A 12,713-nucleotide genomic window follows, 5' to 3' on the forward strand; every position below is an offset into this window, starting at 1 on the left:
CTTTCAATGTGGTCAACTTGAAAATTTTGTGGCCTTTTTCTATTCAAACTCCATTTTAATCGGTGCTCTTATAAACTATATGAATACATTTTTTTTACAATGGAAATTGATGTAAAAAATTCTTTCATCAAAATCTATTCACATTAAATGTTCATTTATATTTATCTTCCACTATCTTGAGAATTTCCCACACTAAAAACTTCACAAATGACTAAAATAAGGGTAAGATAGACTTTTTACATTGACATTGTTCCTAAAAGTACCAAATTAGATAAAATTTTCTATATGAAAAGAACGGAGGGAGTATATTTTTTTATCAATAAAATCTGTTCTATTTATAATATCAATATGTTAAGGCATAATTTAGTGCTTTTTTTTTTTTTTTGGCATAATAAGGAGGTATAATCCTCCTAGATCCATAGAGCATAAAGATTTTTGTCTTTTCCAAGCAAAGTGTTCCATGGAGATCAAATTTGTACAATCTGATCCTGATGGGAATTAAAATCGTTTAGCATGGGTAATATATGGACCTGAGTCTAGATAAATTATATATATATATATATATATATATATATAAAAGTGGGAATGAGGGAAATAATAGAATTGCCAATATTGTCTTTATAAAATTTAAGATATCCTAAAATGACTTTAGTTTTAACCAATTGAAAAATTTTAACCTAAAAATATATATAATATTTCTATCATGTGATTAGATGTCTTTTTAAACAGCGAAATAAATATAGATAATTAAGCATTTCAAAATTTTAAATTTTTACTATTATTATCTTATTGTATCTAATTATATTTTATTTCATTATATTATTATGTAAATTATTAATAATAAATTAATAATTCTTAATAATTTATTATTATTATAATTTATAATTTAGCTTCAACATTATTATTTTAAATAATATATGTAAATGAGGCATTTGAACATTTTTATATTTTTAAATTTATTTTAAATAAATATATCTAGATGATTCGGATTTGATTTAAAAAAGATATGGTTAAATTTCGTTAATTATAAATTGCACTCTAATTTGGTTAGCCAAAAAAAAGATAAAAAATTATTATTTTTAAGTATCTCGAATTTAATTAGTTATATTGATATCTTATATAATTCAAATCCTATTTCTATTAAATAATATAATTTTATTAATAATTTTTAAAATGCTTTTGATTGGCAAAAAAATAAAAATAAAAATTTATTATTATTTATAAATATTTAATTTGATTTATTAGATTGCTTTCTTATTCTGTCGTTAACGTATATTTACTTATTATAAGAGATTATAGTGAAAGTTATTAACAAAATATGTAAATTAATTATAAAACTTATAATAGAAGCTATAAAATGATTTTTATAAATCAATTTAATTTTTCCTTAAAAAGGAAAATGAGAGCAACTAACGTATAATAAAAACTGTATGAATCAGTATGTTGATATAGAAATAAATATTATATATATATATATATATATATATATATATATATATATATATATATATATATATATATATATATATATATATATATATATAAAGTGGAATATAATTTAACCACTCAATTTAAATAAGAATTCATACTTTAATATTATATAAATAAAAAATTAAACGAATATAAAGAATGAACTTACAAGGAGCATAGTCAATGTGCAAGGCAAGTTATTATAAAAAAAAAAAAAAGACTAGTATATAAAAAGGTCCCTAGTGACGTGTCATTAGTTATTCTTACTCATCCCTCAAAAGCAGCAAGCTTATCTAATTTGTTACTTTGTGTATAATTGTACTATATCTTAGTAGTTGCCTAGCATAAGACAGATACAGATCTTAGTAGTTCTTATTTGGAACCTGTTTATGTAGTAGCGGGCTATGTATGGACTCCTTAAATCTTTATTAATTACTCAATTAATTATTCAACTCGTATATATATTAACTTAGACCAATCATATCTAATCCCTTCTCTCTATATATACCCTCTTTTTCTATCTCAACAATCCTCAATCACCGTCTCCTCCATTTATTGTTTTGGTCCAAATAATTCTTTCTGCTACATTGCTTATCCATTTCTGCTTTTTACCCTAGTTCTTAATTATTTAATCTAGATAGGTGGATCTATGTTTTAGGTACCTGAACAATGATTTACTATGGTGGGTTTTGTTTTGATCAAATCATTAGCTTTTCGTTTTCTTTTCTTTCTTCTTTAAACCTTTGGGTTAATGGGTTATGTTGTTTTAAAATTAAGTTTAGGGTTTAAGGTTAGTTCAATACTTTGCTTAATTTGCATGAGCAGACCTCAACCATCCTCAGTCAGTATTGGCGGATGCAGCACCATCAAGATTCACAACTCCACAGCGGAGCTACGGTGGCCCTTCCTTATATATGAATATGAGAATCTTGATGATGCTGCATCAGCAAATCTATGACTTCACATATGTATAAACACTCATATATAAGATTTGCTTGATCAAGTTCAACTCACTTGTGCTCAGTCACAGCCAATAATATTCCAAATATCATTAAGGTAAAGTTTCTTTTACATAGTAAGTTAAATATGGGTTTTGCTGATATATCATGCACATGCTTTTCCAATATATATATTCACTTACCTCTTGCTTGGTAGAGCTTATCTGCTATAAGTTTACTTTTTTTTTTTTTTTTTTAATATACAGTTCTCGCATATTTCAATAAGCTATTTTTACTTTACTGTTCTTAATTTCAATAAATCTATTCAAGCTAGTTAGCTAGGGTTTTCTTGAAAGTTAACATGCTTGTATTGTATTTACACTTTGTGACGTTTGAATTTTCAGGCCATAAGAAATAACGATTTCTAGTACACTGGTTAAAGAGCATGTAGGTACACATATGCTGTGGATAATAATATCTACTTACAAGATTGGAATTAAAGCAGAAATAGTTGATTTTATGGTTCATAATATGTAATGTTTGTCTGTTTCACCTCTACAATTTTTTTTTTATTTAACTATGAGATTTAGACTTATGTCCGGTTAACATTCGAATATTTCTCGTTTAGCGAGAATCTATGGGAGCTGGCCCCTAAATGTAACTTTTCTTTATTGACAGGAATAGCTACATATAGATATGATGGGATATATTTCTGGTAAGTTGAATATTTGTACTGTATTTTTTTTTTACCAATATTTGAATTATAAGTCATATATTTATGAGAATGAGATTTTGAAATTATTATTGGAATCAAAATCAAAATCATATATTATAGAACAACAATATTTTTAATTGTAATTCTTTATTGGCCGAAGCTGTTACCTCCGTGATTATCCTACAAACCCTATATCTTTAGGAAGTCTTTTCCTACATATGTTTACTTTCAAAACTAGCGTTTGAAAGTGTTTCTCTTTATAATTATATAAATTATAGTGCATTTGTCAATTCAGCCATTAGTCCCACAAAACATCGCCAGCTTAGTGAACAAATGAATATATATACTCTTGTATTTTATACCGTCGCATCTTAAACTTTTGCAAATAACTTATTATTATATCTTTGAAGTTATGAACTTTGCTAAAATTGTATCACTTTCTATACTAATAATAACATTTTGGTGTTTCTCAATATAGTATTTTCCTTACTAATAGTTTAGTCTATGTTTAATATCCATCATCTTCGATTATTATTCAATATATAAAAAGGGAAATTAGATGGGGCTGGACAAGTATGCACTTAACGTTAAACTTGAATTTTAAGATTTTGATTAGATTTGGGTAAAATCTAAAATTTTTATTTTGTGTATGGGTAGGATATGAGTATTACTATTACAAACTTCAACTTGATTTTAAAAAATTATGAAACTTATACCCAAAATTCTAAACTAAAGAGATATGAGAAATTATGATTTTTTAGAATTATAGCATGTAAATTTTAAAAAACTGAAATTTTTTTAGTAAATTGTCGATAAAAAATTACAATTTGAATCTTATTGGGATATAATGCAGGCAGTTTAGTTTTCATATATTAATTAGACTGTGTTAATTTTTTTGAATTTTTTTTTCAAGTTTTGAATTCAAAGTTCAATTTTTATTAGTGGATTTAAATTTGAGTTTCACGAGCAATGAAATAGCTCATTTTTTTTTATAACAATGGTAAAAGTAGCTAAATATTTAGTACCGTGGGTTAAGCCTGTGGACAGCCCGTGATAGCTCGTAATTTGTTCGGATATGGACAAAAAAATTGTGGCTTATTTTTAAGACGGGCTTTTTTTGTCCGGCCTGTTATTTTACCAAAGCTCGCCCGGGCAGAGACAGACGGGTCCGCGGGGCTCACATTAGAACAATATATATATACATATCATAAAACTTTAAAATAAAAAGGGGAATAAGTCTAATAGAAACTACTGTGGACAAACTTTTGGCAATTTTAAATTCAATTCTTAGAGATATTTTCCTCTTTTTTCTATGTCAATGCTCTCTTAATGGGTATATAAAACCAATAAAAATTCAAAAAAGTAGTAAAATTAAAAAAAAAAAGAAAAAAAGATAGAACTTTCAAAACGGATATGTACGGGCCCGCGCGAGATGGACCGGGCTTAAATATTAGAAGTCCATTTTTAACGAGCTTTTTTGACTCTATCCGTTTTGTGATCGAGCCCGTGCGGGCCAGGCCGGGATGGATAGCCCATTTTGCCAGCACTATAGCTATCACTTCTCTTGGCACACACTTGATGGAACTTCTAAAAACAAATTCATTGATCACATATAAGGAAAATGGTTGCAAAAGATTTTTAATCTTATGCTCCATTTGTTTCCGTAAAATTAATTTATAGAAAAATAACTTGTTGAAAAATATTTTCCATGAAAAATATATTCTTTGAATAATATTTTCCAAATGATTTATCTTCCGTTATTTGGTTGTAATATTGAAAAGTAATTTAAAATATTAAATTTTTTTCTCATAAGAACATAAAAAATATTAATAATAATAGAAAATTTTAAAATTTTATTATTAAATATTAGAATGCAAAAAAAAAAAATGTAAATTGTAAAAGTCGATGGTGGCCCACGGTGGTGGCTGCCAGTGGTCAGTGTAGTGGTCGGTGGTAAATGGTGACTGGTGGTAATGACTATGATGATTAATAAATTAAAAAAAATATTGATTTATAAGGCTTGTCAATATCCGAAAAATGTTTTACTCTCTTGAAAAAAGATAATTGTTTTCCTTAAAAAAATGACTTGATTTTCCTTTGACCAGGAAAATATTTTCTGTTGACTTATTTTTCTAAATGCCCCAAACAATCCAAAATTCTGAAAAAATATTTTGCTATAGTTATTTTACGAAAACAATCAGAGATTTAAGTATTATGCTCAATTATGTTATCTTTAATTAATTCTTGCATGTCTTCAATCATTATCAAACATCTATGTTTGAGCAAAGCTCTTCAATTCATCAATTTTCAACTTCAATTACCATTACTGAAACTTAGTTTTTTTGCTTAAAAATACTTCATATTAATTAAAAAAACTTGCTTAATTTTAGAATCACCTTAATTACAACTGTAACACCCATTATTCGGTCCTATAAGACTAGATAGTAAGTATAACACCTACTATCTGGTCCTGTAAGACTAGATAGTAAGTGTTACATCCTGTGCCGGGGATATGTAGTGATCTATTTCATTATTTCAATAGTGCAAAATTAAGAAAATAATTTAGTTAAAAGGATAAAGTATTAAATTTATTAACATTAGGAGTTTTAGCGGAAGATGTAATAATCAGAGAAGAATATTTGGTAAAAACTTATTAGCACTAAATCCAATTGATTTTTTAAAATTTTTCTTTAACACAAGTAAACTTAATTTTTCAACGATAATTAATATAATAAAACCTATAAAAATAAAGTTCACAAAAGAATGTCCAAAACTTTACAACAACATACCATAAACTTTGTGTTGTCTTAATATATATTGCATTTGTTACTTTCTACGGAAACTCCACCTTCAACCAAATTTTATAGAATCATCTCAAACTTCATTACCACTTGTTAGCAGGCATCAACACTTGTTCATTATATTTGTATAAGTATTAAACTTTATATACATAAGTTCTCTTTATATTGTCTTGATAGCTGTTAGCTGTTTTAATAGCTTTTCATAAAATTTTAAAGTTAAATATTACATGGGTTAATTCTGGCTCTGTCATCAATAAAGTTTGAGGAAGAATTTAGAGTTTTGATTACGTCAAAATATTGTTTTTGTAAATTATGTCGTTCGGTAAAGTAGTATATAGAATATATATTAGTAGATAAGATAACGTTTATTAAAACATTAATTCATGTAATGTTTAGCGCTTTCATTTTTGATTGAAATTTTTTTGGCAATTTTGTCCTTAAGTAACTTATATTAACAATAGTTTAAAGTCTTTCTTCCAATGACTGCTAGGATACTGCAAGTCTGCAATTAAGTTAAAAAAATCACATTATTTTTATATAAAAAATTTAAAGAAAATAATTTAATAACAACTTTAATAAAGGAACATGTGAGGAAATTGTATTATCATTTAAGAAAAGATAATGATTTCTCAAATAATGATTTCTCAACTTAATTAATTTTTGAATATTTTTAAATAATATTTTAAAGAAAATATTAGTCGTTGCTTATCGCAAATCGATTAGCAATTTGTGATCGTTTTTTCTCGGTCGCAAATTGCCAAGTTTTTTTATCGTGATACTTCCCGAAAAGTCAGCCATTTTGAACTAAACGAGACCTTAAATTCTTAAATAGTTACTTAAGTTTGTTGGAATATTATTTGAGCACAAAATAATTATTTTTTAAACACAACTTGTATAAAGAGAGACCAATAATAAGTTTTCCGCAAATGCTAGAGCATAACTTCTTTTTTTTTTTTTTTGCACTCATTTAATTTTCGGTCCAATTTATGATTTATGAACACATTTATAAGATATATTATTGTATTTGTCCAAATTTATGAGCAGTCAAGTTTATAAATTGGGTCTAGTTTTTTAGAAAGCCAACATATTTACCAAAATTTCAACTAACGATGCAGAATTGAGCTTCAAAAAATTTGAATTTTTATTCCCTAATCAAATCTCTTAATATCTCATTCTTTTAGGAAGACAATTCATTTATTGCGTTGTTCAATCAAAAAAACATAATCAAATGTAATTTTACATTGTAGACGAGGAATTAATGTGATACTAGGGCTATACTAGGAAAAAATAAGAAAAAATAATTAGTTAAACTAATTTATTAATCTTGATGAAAAATATAATTGTGCTCGTAGAAAAAGAACGGATGGAGTAATATATAATAAAATAACAATATAGTTGATTTTATTTTGATGTCAAAAAACTAATATTTGAGAAGCCACATGGCTAATACAAAAGTCAGGCATTGAAACACGAGCCGAATGGAAATAAAAAGCTTCATTTTACATAAAAGGATTAAGTGCTACGTCAGTTAACTAGTTGATAATACCCGGGAGATGGAAATTTGATTAGTTGATAAATACTCAAGAGAGAGAAATTTTCAATCCTAGATTGGAATCTGACCATTGGGAGGTGAGCCTCACTGCTGGCACCAGGCAAAGCAGTTCGCCGATCCACTTCAGACGAAGGTGGTTTGGCCACCATCCGCTTCTGGAGCAACTCGCACGCTCCAATCTTCTATGTTTTTTTTTTTCTCTTTGATGGTTTAATTTGAACCGTAGCAATTACTCAAACTTAGTTCATTGGTTCCTATCTAGTTGCCACTGATTTTTAGTGATTCTTGCTTTCCGTTTTGTTTATCTAACTGGGATCGGATCATAATCCGATTGCCAGTTAAACTAATCGAACCGGCCGTTTCTATTTGGTTTTCAAAACCACGCTTAGAAGTAATTATGCAATGAGATTCATTAAAACCAAACCGTATCAGACTCAAGTTCCGTCTCAAAAATCACATATTCTCGTTCCATTTTTTCTTTTAAATTATAATTATCTTTTTTTTTATAAATTTCAAATTGTGGCCATGACATTCGTTTCATCTTTTTTATTTTTAGTGTTTTTATGATACCAATTACTTATTAATGTAAATATGAAAAAAAAAAAAATAATATGCATTTTTCCTTTGATATTCTATTGTATATGTTAAGTAAATATTTTTGGATAAATTTTTCTATTAAACAAAAAAATGAAAAGATTAATAGAAATTATTAATTATAACTAATTTGATTACTGGATTATTGGTTATACTTAATACTATTATTTATTTTTCAGATGATATTCAGAATTAAATCAAGTAAATATCAAATTTAAATCCACTTAAAAGGCATCAGAAACAAAGCTTTTACTACAATACAGAATAAAGAAATTCTATATTGGTAGATGAAACGACCCGAAAATTCAATTTCATAGAATTTTCATTTAAAAACTAAATTTTTATTCCAACCATTGAAATTCAGTGGAAATATTTTATTATTGCTAAATTAGACTTGTAAATCAATTTGAATTTTTTGAAAACTAAGTGAAGAACCCGTAAACCAAGTAAAAACCAAATCAAATCACTGAGTTGGACCAAATCGATTTGAATCGAACCAGAATAGTCTAGAAGCCTAGATTTTTCTTTCCTCTTCTTCTTCTTTCTAGGTCTAGTGACAGGCCCATCGTTGACCTCCTCCTCTCCCTATTTCTCTTGTTTTTCCGGTCACCGGAGATGAGTGCGATGGAGTTCTTTGCGCCACCTTCTCTCTGCCATCGCGCCTCAGCTCCTCTCTCCCTCTGTTTTCATTTGAGTGAATTACAGCAGTGCTACCAGCTTTCAGCTACTGCTATAATGTCAAGTCCTTTACTTGCTCACGACTCCGGTGAGAGCTGCAAAGTAGGCGAGCTACAGTTCTTTTCGGTGATCAATGATGACGTTAACGGTGGCATTATGCTCCTGTTGAGCCTGTATGGTTGAATAGAAGGCCAATCTCGCGCAACTAATGCCAAAAATGAACTCCTGACAGAAAACTGAGCCAGATGGTGTGAAGAGCACTCGATTTGGAGCTACCACGGTTTTTCAGCAACCATAGATGGTGGCGGTCCGGTGATCGACCGGCGAGTCTCTAGCGAGGCCTCAAGAGGCAAAATCATCTCCTTCTCCCTCGAATAGTGGAATCATCATTCGATTTTCGATTGGTACGCTCTCAGACCTAGTTTCTCATTTTTGGTATAAATTCCAAATTTAAAACTATTAGATGATTAATTTGATTTAGACTAAATAGTTAATCGAATATAATTCTTGCTCACGATAGACATTTAATTATTTAGCTACTGTTAATGTGAAAATTAACTTGATGGTTATTGTTGCGAATCATGGTATTGGAGGAAAAACTAGGTGCTAAGTTACTGTTAAGCAAAATTTTTAGGAGAAGTATTTAAATTAATATGCAATTGAAGCTATGAGTTGCATTCTTATATAGTAATGATTAGATTAATGTATTCTTCTTGCAGGCTTGATAGGGAGATTATAATTTTCTTATTATGACAACAGCTATTTTGTTTGCTTTTATGAGTTGATAGTACGAAGGTTTCAAAGCAAGGTTATAAATTTAGTTTTTGGTAGGGTAGTGAGTTAGTTAATGTGAAAGTATAAAAATTTAATCAAGAAATTTAGACTTTTGGATACGGCAGCAGTTAACTTGATAAATTGTATATTTTATTATAATAGAAAGTGATGTCTTATATTAAATTATTGATAGGAAATGGTTAGGATAGCATATAAATTATAAGTTTTAAACAAAGAACTCTGATTTTCTTCGATATGGCAGCAAACAATCATCTAGTTTTGTATATTTCTTTATAGTGAGATAGAATATGAAGTTGCATATCTATTACTTCATGGAACCGAACAAGTTAAATGAAATGGATAAGTCTCGATTATAAACATGAGAGATCTTGAAATGGTAGCAACCAAATTGCTTATTCTTTTTATGAGTTTTGGAAATATTAAGATGAGGACTAATGTCTCATTACTTGTATCTTGGTGGGAAATGGATATATTTAGGATAGTTTTTAGCCTAGTAACTGAGATATTTGCTGAATTGGCAGCAGCTAGCTAGACCAAATTCCATAAATTTAGAAAAAGTAGAGCTTGCCTAATGTTATGAATTTAATCTTCGTTGGTAATTAATTTAATAAGGATTATGATGATAAATTTTAATATAGAGAATGTGAGTAAGTTTTCATTAAGCGTTATTAACTAAGGAATATAAAGCTATGACTTGATATAAACCCTGGAAAATGATTTAGCAAAAAGGCTTATGAACAATTTAGTTATTGTATAATTTTGATATTTGGAAATTTCAAATGACTTACACATTAAAAGTTGTGAATTGGTTACTTAGAGGATGTATTTTATTGATTATAATTTAATTTAAGCATTGGTTCTTAGTGAATAGGCTAGAATTTTAAAGAATGTCTAAGTATATTATTTATACCTTAAGCAAGAATGATTGATAATAACGTGGTAACAGGTTTGGAAGTTACTTTAAGTTGTAAATTGATGTGATTAATTTGGGTGGCAGAAGGGAAATAAATTTATTTGATTGCCCGATGGATATGTTGTGTGTTTTAATTAATAATACTTAGTGTTATTGGGATATTTAAACAGGTTGATAGTCTCATTTTTAGGGAAGGTGCTGCCGAAATTTCAAAAGAATCTAGGCTACTTATATTTAATGGACAAATTAATAGGTTGATTTGGAATAATTCTTTAATTTGATATATTTAAAAATAAATCTCTTATTTACTTTATTTATTTTCTTTGCATTTATAAGTTATTAGATTGTCAGAGTTTGTCCATCGCTCCTGCGAATCAAAATCTGAGAGCTTCCTCGCTTATCGTCACTGTGAATACTAATAAACAGTGCACTATCATCTGCATCATGCATAGTTACATTACCACATATGCTATAATTACCTATTTATTTAATTAGTAATTATTTATTTTTATTTTTATAGCATAAATATTCATTACTTTATACTTAATCATACATGTGCATATTTATGTGTTTCCATAACAATACTTGTTTATATAATGTGCTTGCTTTTAAATGTCATGTTTGATTAGCTGTGTTGTGATGATGATATGCCGTGTTTGTGTGGAATTGGAATGAATTGGGTCACTATTGGGTTTGTGAGGGCAGTCTTCGATACCATCGGCCATGTATGAGGAGATCGGCTCCCCCGTGTGCATCTGATGATATGATTATATGGAAAACACAGAATGTCCTCTTGTTGGTATGGAAAGAAAATAGAGTATAAAAAAAATGAGAGGGCTGGTCAAGTGAAGATTAGACTGGTCGACCATGTATGGAGGATCGGCTCTCTGGTGTACACATTATGAGCGGATAAGCCATGTGTGAGGACGGCTCATCAGGGGTGTCGGTGACGCCACTGACCAATTCCACTTGTTTGATTACCTAAAGGTGTAATTGCTTATGGATGCTGATATTGTGCCATATGCTTGATCGGCTATGTGTGCATTTTAGTACTTTAGGATGCATTTTCGTGTGAATGTTTGTGTTATGCAATATTTATTATTCGTTATAAAACTCATTTCTTTTGTTTAACCCTTTGAGGAAGTAGGAATCCCTTTTGAGTCAACTAAGGCTTTGCAATCTTCTCTGCATGGCTACAAAAGTAAATTTCTAAATTTCTGTAGTTAATTAATTAATGTATTGTTATATATAAGAATTTCACTACTTCTAGATATTATCAAATTCCACAGTTGTAGGATTTATGTACCTTTAATCGTGTATTAAAACAGACATACTAATCTATGAATTTATGAATGTCTTAACTGTTTATCTAAGGCATGTATAAACCAGTAGCCCATATTATGAACGAGGTGTATTTCAAATAGGCCCGAACAATGTTTTATTTCAAATGTTTGAGATTGGGCCAGGACTATGTGATTACTTGACATATATAAAATAATATGGGCTTACTGTCCTTGTAAATTCTTGACATATATATATATGTTGTGGTTTAGTCTTACAACGGATCTCGGGGGCCTTAAGCCTACCTAGGCCTTAGTGCCGGTCGGCTCACAATTTCGGGTTGTGACAGTAGAGAATTCCAATATCATGACACTTGACATATATACCTCTTATAGCCACTTATGATTACTGATTTCTTATTTTTCTTTTTTTAATTATATATTCATTTTATTTGTAATATCATGTTATGGTAAAAGATTAAATTGCACATAGATGGAAGATGGAGGATGGAAAATTTATGGAATAAAAAATTTTACTTTAAACTTTAAGTATAAATGACTCAGAATTTTAAATTTATAAATTAAATAATAAAGATAATTATTAATATATATATATATGATATCAATATTTCATTTAGAAAATTTATAAAAATATATTGAAAAGAAGGGATAAATTCCAATATAATCTCTAAATTAATTTTAGAAAATTCATAAATTAAATAAATTTTATTTAAAAGTTTCTAAAAGAAAATCATATAAAAATTATATTTATAAAAATTATTTAAAAGAATCTAGAATAAATAGAATTAGTTTCATTTAACATTAAAATTTAATTAATTCAAAGATTACTTGTATATAATTAAATTAAAAAAATCAAAGAATATTTTTATCTAAATATATAATATGGGTTTTTTTTTAAAAAATATACATGAATTTAGGATAAGTTTAATTAAATTACAAATAAGAAGTACAAAATA

The 12,713-nt window shown here is 28.1% G+C and overlaps 1 long non-coding RNA gene across 1 annotated transcript; it reads left to right on the forward strand.

Annotated features, from left to right (window-relative positions):
• The first annotated feature begins 1,917 nt into the window (after window positions 1-1,917).
• LOC149495560 (uncharacterized) lies at window positions 1,918-3,596 on the forward strand. The gene is made up of 2 exons (XR_016321415.1): window positions 1,918-2,526; window positions 3,087-3,596. It is a non-coding gene; the product is annotated as an uncharacterized LOC149495560 (long non-coding RNA).
• Window positions 3,597-12,713: the final 9,117 nt, after the last annotated feature.

Source organism: Jatropha curcas, chromosome 6 (genome assembly GCF_041381405.1).
Source record: "Jatropha curcas cultivar XTBG-Jc1 chromosome 6, XTBG_Jcur_1.0, whole genome shotgun sequence".
NCBI lineage: Eukaryota > Viridiplantae > Streptophyta > Magnoliopsida > Malpighiales > Euphorbiaceae > Jatropha > Jatropha curcas.